This window comes from Gossypium hirsutum, chromosome D01 (assembly GCF_007990345.1).
Source record: "Gossypium hirsutum isolate 1008001.06 chromosome D01, Gossypium_hirsutum_v2.1, whole genome shotgun sequence".
In the NCBI taxonomy this organism is placed as follows: Eukaryota; Viridiplantae; Streptophyta; class Magnoliopsida; order Malvales; family Malvaceae; genus Gossypium; species Gossypium hirsutum.
The window spans coordinates 18,453,347-18,472,030 of NC_053437.1; the positions used below are offsets into that span (position 1 = coordinate 18,453,347).

The window sequence follows — 18,684 nt, forward strand, 5'->3', positions numbered from 1 at the left end:
TCCAATTGGATTGATAAATGACATATTAATCTTTTAATTGGTTTGCTCATTTCTGATTAAACTAAGGAAATGTTTAGGTTTTTCTACTAATACAAGCTGTATTTTCATATTACGATCTGACCACGTAGTACCGCTTAGTATTAGTTAAACATTAGACAATCACTGAGCAATATTTGTTTCTATTTTATTTTACATACAAAAACCATGTGAGGACAATATACAAAATATTAATGTAATTCATGAATGGTTTTATTAACTAATCTATTTGAAATATTACAAGTGTACTTAGACAAAAATACTACACTAAGGGCACCAAATCCAACAGTCTCCCACATGCCCTAGTAAAGCAGATGAGTCAGGTTTTACATTCTTATACCCTCCGTATGTTTCCCAAAGAGCTCTTTAGCTATAAGAGTCTTGGCTAAACAAATCCCCAGGGTTTGTCCTTAGATGCGATTTTTTACTACATCCACTATTCTGTCAAACACTCTCGTTTCCCTTAATGTATTTTTTCCTTATGTGGTTTCTTTTAGGTTTAGCTATATTCGCACTGTTATAATGTCATAGCTTTTCCATACCTCATATTTAGCCCTCCATAATGAAGTTAACGATGTAACCTTGCTTGACACTTATTCACACTATGGACCCATCGTTTAGGAAAAAAGTATAACGCATAACTCAATGTCGATTTCCTCGAATCGAATCCTAACATGTTTGGAATTCAAAATCAGTATATTTGATAGGAGTAAGATCTCCTTCGGAATACACAAGTATATAATCCCTCATTCTCCGTAAATACTTGAGTATATGCTTAACTTCTTGCTAGTGTCTTGGTTTTGGATTAGCTTGATACCAACTTACCAACCCCATTACAAAACAGATATCTGATCGTGTGCATAACATAACATACATGAGACTTCCTACTACTAAAGCATAAGAAACCTGACTCATGTTCTCTCTTTCTTCCATTATCTTAGAACAATCCTCAAAAGAGAGATGAAATACCAATACGGATGGTTGATTTCCCTTCTTCGAATCGTTCATTGCATAATACTTCGAATACCTAGAACAAAATTAGCTATCCAAGTCTTTCATACTGAACTGTTGCTTTAACCACAGTTTAACCGATAACAATATCCCTACATAATTCTAAATGAGTAGAATATCATTGATATCTAAAATGAGAAAGACCATTTTTCCATCCCTTAAACGCTTATAAGCACAAGGTTCATCTACGTTTTGCTCAAATTCAAAAGTCTTGATCGCTTGATCAAATCTTTGATTCCATGAGCAAGATGCTTGCTAAAGTCCATATATAGATCTAAGCAGTTTGCAAACTTTATGCTCATTACCTTTAGTTATATATCCAGTGGGTTGCATAATGTAGATGCTCACTTCAAGATAGTTATTCAAAAACACTGTCTTGACATCTATTTTCTAGATATCGTAATTGAAAACCGTCGCAATGGATAGTAATATGCGAATTGACTTGAGCATGGAAACTGGAGAGAAGATTTATTCGTAATCGATGCCTTTAAGTCTGAACCTTTAAGTCCACTTTTCCATCCGTATTTCTTTTCCTCTTGTAGAAACTCTTACACCTATGGGTTTTATCCCTTCCGGTAAGTCTACAAGTTCTCATACTGAGTTGGAATACATAAAGTCCATCTTAGCTTTCATAGTTATTTTCTAGAGCTAGGAATCAACGCTCTACATCGCTTTGTCATATGTGAGTGGGTCATCATCTTTATGTTCGGTAGACTTAATGTTAAAAACACTTTTGCTAGATTGAAAGAACTCAGGCCTCTTAGATCCCTTCCACTACTACAAGGCTCCCTATGTTGCTGATCATTTGCACGTATACTATTAGGAGTTAGTTCTAGAACCATTTCTGTAGGGTTTTGTATAATTCTCGAAAGCTCATCGAGTACCTCTTTACTCCGAGGTTTGAAGTCATTCATGTAACTTTCTTCAAGGAAGGTAGCATGAACTAAGATCATAACAGTTTGCTCTTTTAGGTTATAAAATAAACCACCCTTTGTTCTCTTTAGATATTGTACAAACATGCACAATTCTATTCGTAAGTTCAACTTCCTCACATATTTATCCAATACGTTGGTCGATCATCCCCAAATCCTAAAATGATTAAGATTTGACTTCCTGACATGCTACAATTCGTATGGGTTTTCGATGCTCCCTTAGTTGTCACATCATTCCTGTCATACAGGTCTACTATTAGGAGTTGGTTCTAGAACCATTTCTGTAGGGTTTTGCATAATTCTTGAAAGCTCATAGAGTACCTCTTTACTCCGAGGTTTGAAGTCATTCATGTAACTTTCTTCAAGAAAGGTAGCATGAGCTGAGATCATAACAGTTTGCTCTTTCGGGTTATAAAATAAACCACCCTTTGTTCTCTTTAGATATTGTACAAACATGCACAATTCTGTTCGTAAGTTCATCTTCCTCACAAATTTATCCAATACGTTGGTCGAGCATCCCCAAATCCTAAAATGATTAAGATTCGACTTCCTGTCATGCTACAATTCGTATGGTTTTTCGATGCTCCCTTAGCTGGCACATCATTCAAAATATAATAAGCCATTTATATAACGTATCCTCAAAAATATATTGGTAGTTTCGAATAACTTTGTAACGCCTCAGAATTTTTATTTTTGTTCTTGCGAAGGTGTGACACAACTATGTATCTGCTTCAGTGGTTAAGTGTTTTGGGTGTGTAAGAGGTCCCAAATTCAAGCCATGACTTAAGAAAATTTTGGTATTTTTATGAATATTTGGTCAGTAGGCTTTTAAGTAAAAGTTGGAAAATAATTAACAGAATGTGCCTACTAGTCTGGTGGATAAGTGGAGTGTTTGTGTGAAGGAGGTCTTGTATTCAATTCTCTATGATGGCACAGAGACAGTATTTTTGCTCCAATTTTGGCTAAAAGTTGTGTTGGGGGAAAATTCTGAGTAGTTGTGTTTTAGTGGGTTAATAGGGAGTGATTTTAGGAGATAATGGGGGAGAGGTTATCAGAAAATAATCTGGTTATCTTTTTGTTGCAAAAAAAAATGTAGAGTTTCGATTTTCTCTCCAATTACCCAAACTTGTTTTGACGTTTTCTTCTTCTTTTTTCCCTCATCTGCTGATTATTTCCCTTAGTTGCTGCCGAAATTTCCATTATTTTTCCCCTTCCGTTTTTTTTCTTTATTTTCCAATTGATTTTGTTGTTCATCGTTGGTTGGGTGTGTTTGGTAAGTAACGGTTTTGTCTATTGTTAATCGTTCTTGGTTAATCTCTAAAAGAGGGATTCCTTTTTGGTGTTTAGGAGTTAATCATGGGGCTGGTGGTTTTAAATCGACGCTGTAATTGTGCGAAGTCGTGGTTACTCAAGCGAGGTAAGGGTTTTGTTAGGTTTTTAGTCGAGTTCCTTCCAAAATTGGTTGATTAAAAACGAATTAAGTGATTAATCTGGAGATTTGTTGGTCAATTTTTAGGTTCTGGAGCCTTAGGAGTGCTTACGCATTAGAAACGATACCAGGTGTGTACCCGAAACACAGAAAATGGGATTTGGAGAAAAGCCAAAATTGCTTGATGTCGAGAAATAAGAGAAAATGATGCGAAAAATTGTAGAGAAAGGAAATAAGGGTGTTATAAACTTGGAAATCAACATTCTACACTAAAATAGTTTTAGACAGCAGCAATAGTCTAAGTTTGAAAAATTATAAAAAATAGTGAAAATTGAGTTAAAGGTTAAATAAAATACAAAATTAAATTTTATTGAGTCTAGTTTTTCATGGAAGAAACAGTGTAAGCAACAAAATTGTAAGTTATGAGATATAATGAATTTTGTGAGACAATGTCAAAATGGGTTCGGGTTCCCCTGTTCTGGCTTTGAAAAAACCATCAAAAATTGTAAAAAAATAATTAAGGGCTTAAATTTATATGTTTAAATCCTTAACGAGTCTATTTTCAAGAGAAAAAATGGAAACATCATTCAAATTTCGTACTAAGAGATAAATAATTTTTAGTAAGGAAAGGTTAAAGCTGTCAAACAGCAGAATCGAGATAGATTTGAAGATTTTACTGTACTTATTTGATAAACTATAAAATCTAAAATTTTTATGGTAGAAAGGTATTTGAGTCTAGTTTGAAAACATGAAGCGGATCTTAATTTGAAATTTTGTAGCTCAAGATATAAATGATTTAGGGACAATGACTCAAGTAGACAGGTTTGAATGAACATATAAGTAAATAGTGAAAACATATATGAATATTTACCTAGCATGAGTTACATTAAAAATGGACCACACGGCCAAAGCCAATTTGGGCCGAGTGGGCCACACGGGCACACACGGGCGTGTGGGCCCATTTTTACCGAAATGTTTCTAAGGTTGCACGGGTTGCCCAAGTCGACTATGAACCTACTATAAGGTCGGTAAGCGCTACTTAAACCCCTAAATGTGTGAAATTGACTGAATGATATCTGTACTGAGCATGTTAATCTCTGAACCGAATATATGTACTGGAATTGCTTAATAGCATATCATCTATTGTATGTTGCATTGCATTGGGTTGGGGGTTATTATTCGGAGGAAGTGTACTGAAAGGCTTTAAGCCTAATTTACTGGCAGCTCAGCTGCAAACTACTGTTTTGTGCCGCATTCGGTACTACTTGGAGTGTAGGGATGGGCGAGTTGATTATATCCCCACATGGAGTGTAGGGTTGGACGGAGATGGCGTGTAGAGGCTGGATGGGTAGGATTTTGCTACTGCATAATTGTTACTGCTACTGATACTGTGATGGGCTAAGGCCCTACTGCATTTTTGACACTATACTGAGATAGGCTAAAGCCCAAACTGTCATTGATACTAAAAAGGGCTTAGGCCCAAGACTGTTCAACTGTGCACTGTGAATACTGATTATTTGTTTGTTTCTGCGAGATTACACACCGAGTTTACGTAAACTTACCCTTTTGTTTAATGTGCACAGGTAATCCCTAGACTTAGACAGATCGATGTGACGGAAGACTCAGCGGCGACCACAGAAATTTTTGGACTTCATGGTTTTCAATTTACGTTTTATAATTTAATTATTATTGATGATTTGGGTTGTAATTTAAGGACCCTCTGGGACTTTGGTTTTAAATTTTGGGTTTTTATTTATTTATTTTACTTTATGGTTTTATACTTGCTGGTCATAGGAAATTTGGTTTTCAAAAAGTTAAAGTAGTTTCTAAACGCATGATCACTTAGACTGTTTTATTAAAGCTTTCGCGACGAGGGATGTTTCAAAACAAATGTTTTAAATGAATAAAGATGACTTCCTAAGTTCTAACAAAGGTTTACTAAAGATAATAATATGGAATGTTTTCAACGTAACAACGATGTTTCAAAAACACTATCGTGTGACATTACCAGATACGACCATAACGTCTAGGTTGGGTTTGGGGTGTTACAAACTTAATATCGAACATACCATGTCTAACGATGTTCGATTTCTTCTCTCTGTCGCGCCATTCTGTTGTGGAGTGCCCAACGCAGTTAACTAGGCTAGAATATCATTCTCCCTGAGATACCCTAAGAACTCATCAGATAAATATTCCCCACCTCGACCAGACCGAAGTGTTTTTATGGGTAAACCTAGTTGTTTCTTCACTTCCACATGAAACTCTGTGAATTTATCAAAGGTTTCTTCTTACGGTGCATTAGGTATGCATACCCATATATGGAATTGTCATCAATAAAGGTTACATAATACTTGTAACCACCTATTGCACTAACACTCATGGGGCCACATACATTAGTGTGCACAAGTTTTAGAGGTTTTCCGGCCCTCGTTTCGTTTGCATTAAAAGATCACTTAGTCATCTTACCTTTCAAGCAATATTCATATTGTGGAAGATCAACTTCTTTACGCGAACTTAAGATGTCGTCTTTCACAAGTTTAGTGATTATTTCTTGTTTAATATGACTAAGTCTCAAATGCCAAAGTTACACCTCGTTAGAGTGAGAGGTTTAAAGTCTTTTATTCGATATTTTAGTCTCAAGCAATGTGTACATTTTTGGTTTGAAAAAATAGAGATTGTTTGACATCTATCCATTACAGATAAGATTGCGATTTCTAAATATTGCAACTCCATTATTAAAAATCATGGTTAAATTGTCTTTATATAAAAATATAACATAAATTAAGTTTCTTTTGAAACTTGGTACATAGAAAATATCTTCTAAAATAATCTTTCTAAAATTATCAAAATAGATATGTAAATCTCCTACTACTTTAGTCGCCACACTTGTCCTATTCCTGATCCGCAACGATAAGCTCTTATCTCTAAGATCTTTCGTTTCCCCGAACCCCTACAAAGAAACAAAAACATGATTAGTGGCTCTCGAATCAATGACCCAGTGGTCTACTGAGTCTTCCACTAAACAAGCTTCTATCATCAAGAGTTCCATACATTTGTCTTCGGTAACTAGGTATTCTTTTCACTCTTTATAGTTTGCCTTGGAATTAAATTAGGTGGTCATGAGAATTGTTCAACTAGAGAATTTCATTAAAATTTTTTTTTAAAAATTTAATTTGAAAAATCTCAGTAATTTTTAGAAAAATTAATTTTTATCAAGTAAAATTAAATTAATCAAATTAACTAAAATAAATATGATATGTTTGGAAATTAATTTTCAAGTCAAACAATTGGTTTAGTGAGTAATTGAACTTGAAAATTGGATCCAAAATAAAAAATTGAACCCGAGAACCAAAACTCGAGATTGAAACCCAAAAATTAATTGAATCAGGCCTTGTGTATGACACTGGTTTGACGTTCCAACCGGTGGTTGGACCAAACCGATCGGGCCATCACTACCCCGAACCAAATCGACCAGGTCCATTCGAGCAAAACGACGACGTTTCAAGGTGTCGGGGGAGTCGTGCTAGCGATGGCACCGTCAGGTATGGCAGCTGCGACGATAGCGACCCGGCGATCAATAGATGGTTGGCAACTATAGTTTTTCAGTGGTAGAGCAGTGGAAAAACGAGACTCCTAATAGGACTCTATCGAATAACTTGATTTCAAAGTAACTTTTCCAAAGATAATATTCTTTTAAATAATTTAATTTAATATTTATCTAGATATTAATATGAGATATTAAATTTAATTTAATATTCAGATAGATATTATTTTATTAATTTAATATTAATATGCGATATTAAATTTAATTTAATATTCAGATAGATATTATTTTATTAATTTAATATTAATATGTGATATTAAATTTAATTTAATATTCAGATAGATAGTATTTTATTAATTTAATATTAATATGCGATATTAAATTTAATTTAATATTCAGATAGATAGTATTTTATTAATTTAATATTAATATGCGATATTAAATTTAATTTAATATTTAGATAGATAGTATTTTGTTAATTTAATATTAATGTGATTAATTCTAATCCTAGTCGAACTCTCTCTGTATAAAGAGAGTATGAGTCATTATTCTCATACAATTGAAATTAAGAAAAGTTGTAGAGAGCAAAGCTATGATTTCTGTTGAAAAAATTTCATATTTTTGTGAAAAATTTAAGAAATTACGAAGTACTTCAACGGAAACCACTCGAAATATTTTCGTATTTTTGTGAAAAATTTTTTGATTCGAAGCGAACCCACACTCGACAGATGTGAGCTTGAGGATAGTGGAAAAGACTACTTGGTCAAAGCATTCATCCTAGACGAATCATAAAGTTATGATTTTGATTAAGTGTTTATTACTTTAGATAACACAACCAAGTTCATATTTTCGATTTGTTTTTTAAATTCTCGTTTTCCCTTAAACATTTTCCGCTGCGTTTTCCAAATTTGATCTTCCAGCATCAATCCAAAGTGTTTTCTTAATCTGCTACTAGACTTACTTTGCTTTGCTTTTGCTAATATATCAAAAAAGTAATAATAAAACAGTTAGAAGGATATACCTTTTAGATTTTGTTTCAACAAAATTCATATAATTTTATAAGAAATTACCCAAAATTAAAAAAAAAGTATACTATTATAAATATTTTTATATATTATAAGAATTAATTGCAAGAAATTTTAAATTATCGCTCAAGTTTTGAATTTGTTTCTAATTTTAAAATGCTATAATTAAGTTTTGGTTTAAAGATGTAAAAAGTTCTCAAATTAAAAAAAAAATTAAGTTCCTTTTTTTTTACACTCAATTGGATATTTAAACTGTCAAAATGTATAAAAAAAAGCCCTCAAACTTTTTTTAAAAAACAATTAAGCCCCTACTTTTTTTTATTTTTGCACTCAATTGTCAAAATGCATCAAAAAGACCCTTTGACTGTTAACTCTAACGGTTAACTGTTAAAGCTAACCGCCCCTAATATTTTTCAATTAAAGTTATCACGTGTCACAACATGAAGTGGCATATGGCAAAAAATGATAAAAATAAAAATCAATAAAAAATATAAAAATTATTAAATTTTAATAAAAAATATAAAAATATTTAATTTTTATTAAAAATTAGAAAAAGATTATAATTTTTTTTAAAAATTATAAAATTTTATAAAAAATCGTAAAAATTTATAAAATATATAGAAATATAGAAAAATTTATAAAGCCGTAAGAAAATGATAAAAATGTAAGAAATATAAAATTCGTAAAATAATTATAAAAATGATCATACCAAAAGAAGCATTTTATAATTTTTCTATAACTTTTCTTAATTTTTATTTTTTTATCATTTTTTGCCACGTATCCCATTGTGTTGCGACACGTGATGGCTTTAACTGAAAAAATTGGCGATCGTTAACTTTAATGGTCAACGGTGAAAGTTAATGGTTAAAGGACCTTTTTGATGAATTTTATAATTTTTTTATGATTTTTTATAAAATTTTATATTTTTATATTTTTTTACGATTTTATATTTTTTATAATTTTTTTGTCACATGTGACATAGTGGTTGTGACACGGGGTGGCTTTAACTCAAAAAATTAAAGGCAGTTAACTTTAACGGTCAACTGTTAAAGTTTACGGTTAAAGGGACTTTTTGATGCATTTTCGTAATTGAGTGCAAAAAAGGCAAGGGTTTAATTACTTTTTTTTGAAAATTTTTTAGGGTTTTTTTGACACATTTTGGCAATTTAAGTACCCAATTGAGTAAAAAAAAGCAGGTGGCTTAATTACTGTTTTTGAAAAAGTTTGAGAGTCTTTTTGATGCATTTTGAAAGTTCAAATATCCAATTGAGTAAAAAAAAGAGCTTAACTACTTTCTTTTTTAAAAAAAATTGATGACTTTTTACACCCTTAAACCTTAAGGGCACATTTGATTCGCTGTAATGGAATAGAAGTGTAATGAAATAGAGCTGTAATGGAATAGATGCGTAATAGTATTTCAATTGTTTGGTTGAATGTAATGGAATAGAGGCGTAATAATATTCATGTGTTTAGTTGAATGGAATGATGTTGTAATAGTATAAGGAAAAAACTAAAATGACTAGAATACCCTTAGCAGAATTTTTTTTAGGTAGATGATTATTGTTATTGTTATTAAATTTTAATAAGATTATTAATATAAATAATAAATAATTTAATCATATTTTAACATAATTATTATTAAATATAATTTAATAAAATATATAATTTAATAAAATTCTTAATATTAAATATTCTTATATGAATTTTCTAAAATCATAATATATAATACTAAAAATATAATTTAAAATAATAATTATTAAATATAATTTAATAAAATATATAATTTAATAAAATTCTTAATATTAAATATTATTATATGAATTTAATAAAATCATAATATATAATACTATAAAATATAATTTAAAATAATTATTATTAAATATAATTTAATAAAAATATATACTTTAATAAAATTCTTAATATTAAATATTCTTATATGAATTTTCTAAAATTATAATATATAATACTAAAAATATAATTTAAAATAATTATTATTAAATATAATTTAATAAAAATATATAATTTAATAAAATTCTTAATATTAAATATTATTATATGAATTTAATAAAATCATAATATATAATACTATAAAATATAATTTAAAACAATTATTATTAAATATAATTTAATAAAAATAAATAATTTAATAAAATTTTTAATATTAAATATTCTTAAATGAATTTACTAAAATCATAATATATAATACTATAAAATATAATTTAAAATAATAATTATTAAAAATATAATTTAGTAAAATATATAATTTAATAAAATTCTTAATATTAAATATTCTTAGAATTTACTAAAATCATAATATATAATACTATAAAATATAATTTAAATTAATTATTTTTAAATATAATTTAATAAAAATATATAATTTAATAAAATTCTTAATATTAAATATTCTTAAATGAATTTACTAAAATCATAATATATAATACTATAAAATATAATTTAAAATAATAATTATTAAAAATATAATTTAGTAAAAATATATAATTTAATAAAATTCTTAATATTAAATATTCTTAGAATTTACTAAAAATATAATATATAATACTATAAAATATAATTTAAATTAATTATTTTAAATATAATTTAATAAAAATATATAATTTAATAAAATTCTTAATATTAAATATTCTTAAATGAATTTGCTAAAATCATAATATATAACACTATAAAATAAAATTTAAAATAATTATTATTAAAAATATAATTTAGTAAAAATATATAATTTAATAAAATTCTTAATATTAAATATTCTTAGAATTTACTAAAATCATAATATATAATACTATAAAATATAATTTAAATTAATTATTTTTAAATATAATTTAATAAAAATATATAATTTAATAAAATTCTTAATATTAAATATTCTTATATGAATTTACTAAAATCATAATATATAATACTATAAAATATAATTTAAAATAATTATTATTAAATATAATTTGTTAAAAATAAATAATTTAATAAAATTCTTAATATTAAATATTCTTATATGAATTTACTATAATCATAATATATAATACTATAAAATATAATCTAAAATAATTATTATTAAATATAATGTAATAAAAATATATAATTTAATAAAATTCTTAATATTAAATATTCTTATATGAATTTACTAAAATCATAATATATAATACTATAAAATATAATTTATAATCTACTTTATTATTTTTAAACTGCAATACATATTTAATGTGCTAAAATATCATTAGTGAAACAAATAATTTAATTATTCTACAATAAAAAAATTAGAAGTAATAAATAACTTGAGAATTATATTTTGCATAAACATAATATTCATATATTAACAAAAGGTTACATGAAATTCAAGAAATTCTATATCATAATCCATATGTTATACGGTTTTACAATATCAAAAAGTTAGAACATTGTAATGACATGCCATCCCAGATATTACAAACAAAAAAAGTTACGAAAATATCATCAATAGAACCATGATTTTTAATGGTCAGCAAGAAATCTTCTGACCCATTCCAACCGCATATCAGAAGGTAAACTAAAGAAAACAGCATTTGAGTTGGATGATCTGGAAGTTTGCTCAATGCTCGATAGTGCTCATCCACAGTTAAACTTTCTATTTCACACAAGGTTGGATATAAATTTGTTGCTTTTTCTTGGATGATCTGGAATTCTTCTAACTTTTGTTGAACTACCACATCGGAGGCAATACTCCTACTGATTTGTTCGCCAATGACCCGCATGTTTTCCACCAATAAAGTGGCAGCATTATGAAATGAAGAAGAAAAATGATCACTTGCATTAGAATTCTTTTTTTTTCTTCTTTGAAGATGTGGAACCCCCTTGGTTTCTATTTGGTTGCAGTTCCGTAGCAGAAACATCCATGTCATCCAAAGAGACATCAGCTTCGCAGTCATAGAATTCGTTTCTTTCTTCATTAACATATGTAGTAGGTACATCCTGAACATTTATTTCTTCAATAACATCAACGTCTGTTTGAGCATCTTTCCCAGTCGCTCGATCTCTTGCGTATATGGCAGTAAGTTGGTCGTAGTAAGGGAAACTACGATGTCTGAATTGACCGGCTTCTTTATGACTATAAAAATGAGGAAATCATATTAGTTATAAGTTTGGTAAAAATAAGATAATAAAGACTTGAAATAATTCTTACATTTAAATAAGAGTTCCAAACCACATCTTCAGCAACAACGAGCTGCCTATGCTCATCCCAACCAAAATCGCTATTGTTTTGGCCATTAAGCATGTCATACACGATTGACCAATCTCTTTTTAGTAACCTAATCCTCGATTCAATATTAGGTCTAGCCTTCAACATTGCATTGGGTAAATCCTTTTCTAACATTTTTTTCCAACTCGTTTAAATAACCGGCTTTGAACCCCGTATTAGCATTAAAGGTTCCAACATTGTGCAAGTCCACCATACAGGAAACTAATGCTGCATCTTCTTCTGGAACCCATTTCCTTTTGGTTCCTCGAGAAGCTTGGGAAGAAACATTTGATTCTGAAACAACTGACATAATTATCTTAAGAAAAAAAACAAATTAAAATTAAGTTTAATATCATGAATCAAAAGGTGAACACTTTATAAAATTAAAATTAAGTTCAATATCATGAATCAAAAGCTCAACACTGTATAAAATTATAACACATGAGGAATGAAAAAAATTATATTATAATTCAACAAGTTTAGTACAATACAAAAAACAATTCAAACACCACCAAAGTTTCACAAACTAGATACATAAAATCACATAAACAAATTAACTCAAACTCATTTTGTCCCTAAACCTAACTAATTTCTAGATGCTTGCCATTCATCGTACATTTGGTTGGCTAGTTCCATCGTCCAAGTAGCCCATGCATTCGATGGAAGAATATTTACGATATTCGATTCATCGTCATCTACCACATTACTAGGTAATCCTTCTCCCACCTCCGCTTCAATAGGATCAATAATCATATGGGTTCAAATAAAATTATGGAACAAACAACATGCAATAATGATTCTATTGTGCACCCTTACAGGATAGAATAACGGACTCCTAAGTATTCCCCATCTAAGTTTTAATAACCCAAAGCATCTTTCAATAACATTACGTGCGGAGGCATGTTTCATATTAAAAAATTCTTGCGGAGTACTTGGCTAATAACCCTGACGCCACTCATTCAAATGATATCGTTGTCCTCTAAAAGGTGTAAGAAATCCCTCACAATTTGTGTATCCAGCATCAATTAGATAATAACAACCTATAAATAAGAAACTTTTTTTAAAATGATTAATTCCCCAAAAAAATTTTGATCTTAATGAATAATTCAAAGTCCTCTAACTATTCACTTTACCATGAGGAACTTTTAGTCCATGTCTCGTACTAATGGCATCTCGAAGAACTTGTCCATCAGCAATAGAACCTTCCCAACCAGGAAGAACATAAACAAATTGCATATCAGGTGTACAAACACCTAGCATATTTGTTGCTATGTCACCTTTTCGTGTTTGATATCTAGGTTTATCAACTGTTGGAACCCTAATCTTGATGTGGGTTCCATCAAGAGCACCTAAGCAATTCTATATCACATGTTATAAAACCTTGAGTTAGGATACTAAATTTAAATCTAAATCAACTAAATTATGTACAAGCTATATATAAAACTCAGTCCAATAACTTAAACCATTTCCACTTTGTGTTTGAAGAATTAGCTGTAATTGGCTTTGCCTTTTTAAATAACACATCTTGTAAGCGTATGACAACATTTAAAACACTATGAAATGATCTGCTAACAGTTTCCCCAGACCTATTAAAGTGATGCTTGATAACTCGATTTTTAAGGTGATGGGAAATGATATGTAAAAACATTGCCACTTGCTCATCAACAAGCATGTTCCTTGACGACTTCAATCCCCCTAACGTTTGTAACATCTCACATAGTTTAAAAAAGACAAATCTATTCATCCTAACTTGTTCAATACAGGTCCCATCACTAGCATATATAAGCCTTTTCACATAACCCCGTTTTGCATAAAAATCTAAAATATAGGACCTAATCCTTGGTCTATAAGTATGTAGGCTATGGTTGGCACCCAATGTAAGTAAGAACCAACCGCAATTTTACAGATTTGCAACCATATTGTCAATGCAATACCAATTCTTTTACGCCTTACACTTTGTGCAATTAAAGGTAGACGAGCCATTACTGCAAGATATTAATGTGTTCCATATTGTCAAATCGTAGTAAAAGGGTCACATTTCTCCAATCATAATTTCAATAACAGTAAAATAAAATTAAATAATTTAATTGCTAAAGAACTTACAGTGATTGTGTGAATACAAGACGCTCAACTGTGGGTGGAGGAAGCAATCAAACAAGCCGCTTCAATAGGAAGCAATAACACACTATCAAAGAAAAATGAACAATACAAATTTAGAATCTTTACGAAGCAAAAAATAGAAATTAAAATTATCTTTGCAACTTTAAATCATTTCTTTATCAAATTAGTTGTCATGAACTAAAAGCACTTTAGGCCTCGATAATACAATCATAGATGGCATGCCTTAGTCTATTAACCGAAACCTTATGTAGAAGTAGACTATCCTTGTGAGGTGAACAAATTTTGAAAATAGCGAGGAAGCAATTTGCATAAATTCTTCGTCTTCAAAATCTTTGATCATGTTATTGTGTTGATGCTTTGTAGGTATATGTATAATTGAGCTAAAATTAAAATTTCATCTATATATTAAATTAAAATTATAATTATATTTATACAATTGCACCAAAATAAAATTTTTAAATCACATTCTACATCAAATTAAAATTTAATGTAATTTTAAGATTTATTAGAAATTTTGTTGTCACTAGCATTTAATATTCATTACAGTTAATTATGTACAAGCTTTTGTTAATTAAAATAATTATTAAATATATAATTTAATTATTTTTATTTTAATAAATTGAAATATTAAAAATAAAAAATATTAAAAATAAAAAATTTAATTTAATTTAATTAATTTGTTAACACATAATTTAATTAGTTTTATGCATTTAATTATTTTTATTTTAACAAATGCATTATTTAATAAATTGGAATATTAAAAATAAAAAAAATATAATATTATTTAATTAATTTGTAAATATATAATTTAATTAGTTTTATGCATTTAATTATTTTTATTTTAACAGCTGCATTATTTAATAAATTGGAATATTAAAAATAAAAAATATTAAAAATAAATAAAATTTAATTTAATTTAATTAATTTGTAAATATATAATTTAATTATTTTTATGCATTTAATTATTTTTATTTTAACAGATGCATTATTTAATAAATTGGAATATTAAAAATAAAAAATATTCAAACTTTACTTGAATTACAAAAATAAACAAATGCATTATTTAGTAAATTGAAAAACAATTGCATAAAACCAATCCATAACAATAAAATTAAAACTTGAATAATAATTGAAAAATAATAGTTAAAATTAAAAATAATAAAAATAAACTGTTTTGCACTAACTATTACAATAGTCACTCAAAACTGATTTGCACTAACTATTACAACCACCTTAGTCAACTAAACAAATAATCGAACAAGAAATGAAACAAACAAGCTAGTCAAAACACTAGTTGTGCATGTTCTCAGTAGAAATCAACTCTTAAAACTTGATCAATGCCAATTAATCATCTGCTAAAAGTTTGATTCCCCAATAATGCTTATCAAACAGTTTACTACTGTTTTGCACATACATATTTAACATTATAAAGAGAACAATATAGCTCATGGTGAATAAATAAAACACAGGGCAAGTAGCATATATTAGGCATAAGGTGAGCAGATTCATGATATAAAAAAAAGAACAAGGTGAGCAGATTCAGTAGGCACCCTAAACCACAACTCATAACTAAATTTTCATATTCATTCACAAATCAGGACACCCTATTGAGTTTCTTCACAAACAAGGGATAAGCAGATTAACTTGTTCAATACGAATGTGTATGATTAACAATCCCTCACAATTTCTTATACCTATGTTGCTCTAACTCATATCTTTTTTTTGTGTGTGAATTGTCCATGTTTGCCATACACCCGAACAAGGGTATGGGAAAACATCAACTTAATACAGAAAAACATCAACTTAACAGAAACCAAAACATGAACCAAAACAATAGAGATAATCCATAAACAGAAACGGAAAACATCAACTTAATATAGAAAAATATCAACTTAACAGAAACCAAAACATGAACCAAAACATGAACTTAACAGAAACATGAACATTATAACACATAAACCAAAACATGAACTTAATAGAAACCAAAACATGAACTTAACAGAAACCAAAACATGAACATTATAACACATGACCTTCTTTATTTAATAGTTTTAATATATTCTTTGCAACTTTTTTGGTTAATTTAGATTCCTAGTGCATGCATATATGAATCATACACAAAAAGTCAGAATCCAGTACAAGGCGTACAAAGTTACACTTTTTTTATTTCATTTTATACTATTGGATCCAACCTTCTTGTGTGGTATCTCAATTTAAAAAAATAAAAATAAAATGAGATAATAATATGAATTACAACTTACCGTGTTTTATAGTTTGGACAAGAAAAGGCAGGACCTTCTTCCATGCAATGTCACCGGTCAACAGGACTGGAATGCTCGCCTGTTTATCCTGGTGGAAATCAAACTATAAAACATAGTTAACATTTCTCAGCATAAAGTTTTATGTATTATCATAGCATTGCTTTGCGTGATAAAGAACCAAAAAGTTGGAAAAATAATTACAAGCTAGCACGAAGAAATGGACCAAAGAAATAAAATTTTCACATCACAAGAATAAGAGAAGAAAAAGAGAAGGGAGACTCAGAACTCAAGAAAGAGAAAAACTTTTCAACTCTCAAGAGACAAGCATGGCTCTCAAAAGATGTAAAACAACTCAAATTCCCAAGATATCTCACTATCTCCCTCTACAAAAAATTTGCTTCTTTTCTCTGTTTTATCTCTTGCCATATAAAAAAATTGGAAATTTCACGGAGGAAAAACACACTAATCATGTTATCTTCAAAGCGTGAGAGTGTTGTTTTAGTTTCAGACTCGAAAAACAAAGATGGGCACGTTCACTGTATTTCCCCCTATATTAAAATCACATTTTGCAGATTGACCAGCAAACACTCACTCACTCTCACAGCAAAGCACAACAAGGCAAAGTCCAAATACATTAAAACCCAAAAAATAAAGAACAAAAAAAGTAAAAGGCTTCATCTTTTGTGCAAACAAATTTTAAATTAACAGGCCTAGTTTGCAGGACTGGATCCTTGAAAGCCAGCAAGGTTTTATACAATCCAACGTTGCAGATCAATGCACAGATAGGTATAATTCTTGACCCAGAACAACAATAGTCAAAATCACAAGCCATTCGGAAAACAATAGAATCAGACAAACATGCAATATAATAAACATATAATAGAACCACATTGAAAAAATTTTCATCTGTCCAATCGAACGTGCAATACAAAGAAAAGCCGAATGGAAAACGATAGAAACGAATTAAAATTAGGAGAACAAAAAAAAATTCCAGATTTGAGCAAAAGCAAAAGCAAAACAAAATCAAAATCGATTTTACAGAAAAGGAAAGAAAAGAAAAACAGGGAAAGAGTGCGAGCATTTTTCATTGTTGATAAAATGGAGAAAAGAAAAGAAATGTGAGAAGAAAAGAAGCGTACGAGAAGAAGAAGCAGAAATCGATGGAAGGGAAAAAAATTACCTTGCAATATAGAAGGGAAACGTCGGAGAGGATGAGGGCAGAAAACGAAAAAGAAAATTCAGAATTGGGGGGGGGGGGGGATCCCTAATCGGCACTTAAACATCAGAATGGCTATTACAGCCAATATGGGTAATAGGGGCGGAAGGGAATCGGGGTGTAATAACATTGCACCCAACCAAATGCCCGTTTGATGGTGGGCCCGGGGAATAGGGGGAATGCATACCGATTCCCCCCAACCAAACATACCGTAAGTTTTCAAAGTACTAATAATGTATTGTATTATTCAAATCTTTTCTTCAACCTCACCATTAATTTAGATGTTAAAATGCGTCTAACATAGTATATTTGAAATAAATGAACCAAATTATAAATGCATAATAATCTATTATATAGAAAATTTGAATTTACCATTTTAAAAGAATACAAAATATTATTAAAATTTAATATTTGACATGTTACCTTTAAAAATAATAATAAGTTGTACATTGTTGATAAAATTTATAAGAAATACATCAAATTTAAATTATTCATGTAATAGATATATATATATATATTTATATTTTGATCAATTTATTTTAAATATATCTTATATTAAATTTGAGCCAATATTTAACATCCAAACAAATAATTTAACTTAAAAAATTTTAATTAATCCATATTTTAAAAGTTCAATAAAAATATTTTGAAGTTTAATAATAAATTTTAATTTTTTTTTACAACAAAACCAATTTAACATTCGTATCATAACTTTTTTATAACAAGCACATTTTAAAAGTTTTTTTTTAAATTACTGTGAGGTGTATTAAAAGTAGAGATGTTTATAAGTCGAGCTAAGTCAGATTTAAATTGATCCTATTTATGATATTATTACATTTTATATTTGTCAAATTCAATCCGACCCGAAATATAAACTT

The 18,684-nt window shown here is 28.8% G+C and overlaps 1 long non-coding RNA gene across 1 annotated transcript; it reads right to left on the reverse strand.

Moving 5' to 3' along the window:
• Nucleotides 1-11,263: 11,263 nt before the first annotated feature.
• LOC107911350 (uncharacterized) lies at nt 11,264-18,003 on the reverse strand. Its single transcript, XR_005909423.1, has 5 exons — nt 17,771-18,003; nt 16,591-16,678; nt 14,312-14,393; nt 12,152-12,524; nt 11,264-12,076 (listed from the first exon to the last, which is right to left on the reverse strand). It is a non-coding gene; the product is annotated as an uncharacterized lncRNA (long non-coding RNA).
• Between the last annotated feature and the right edge of the window lie 681 nt (nt 18,004-18,684).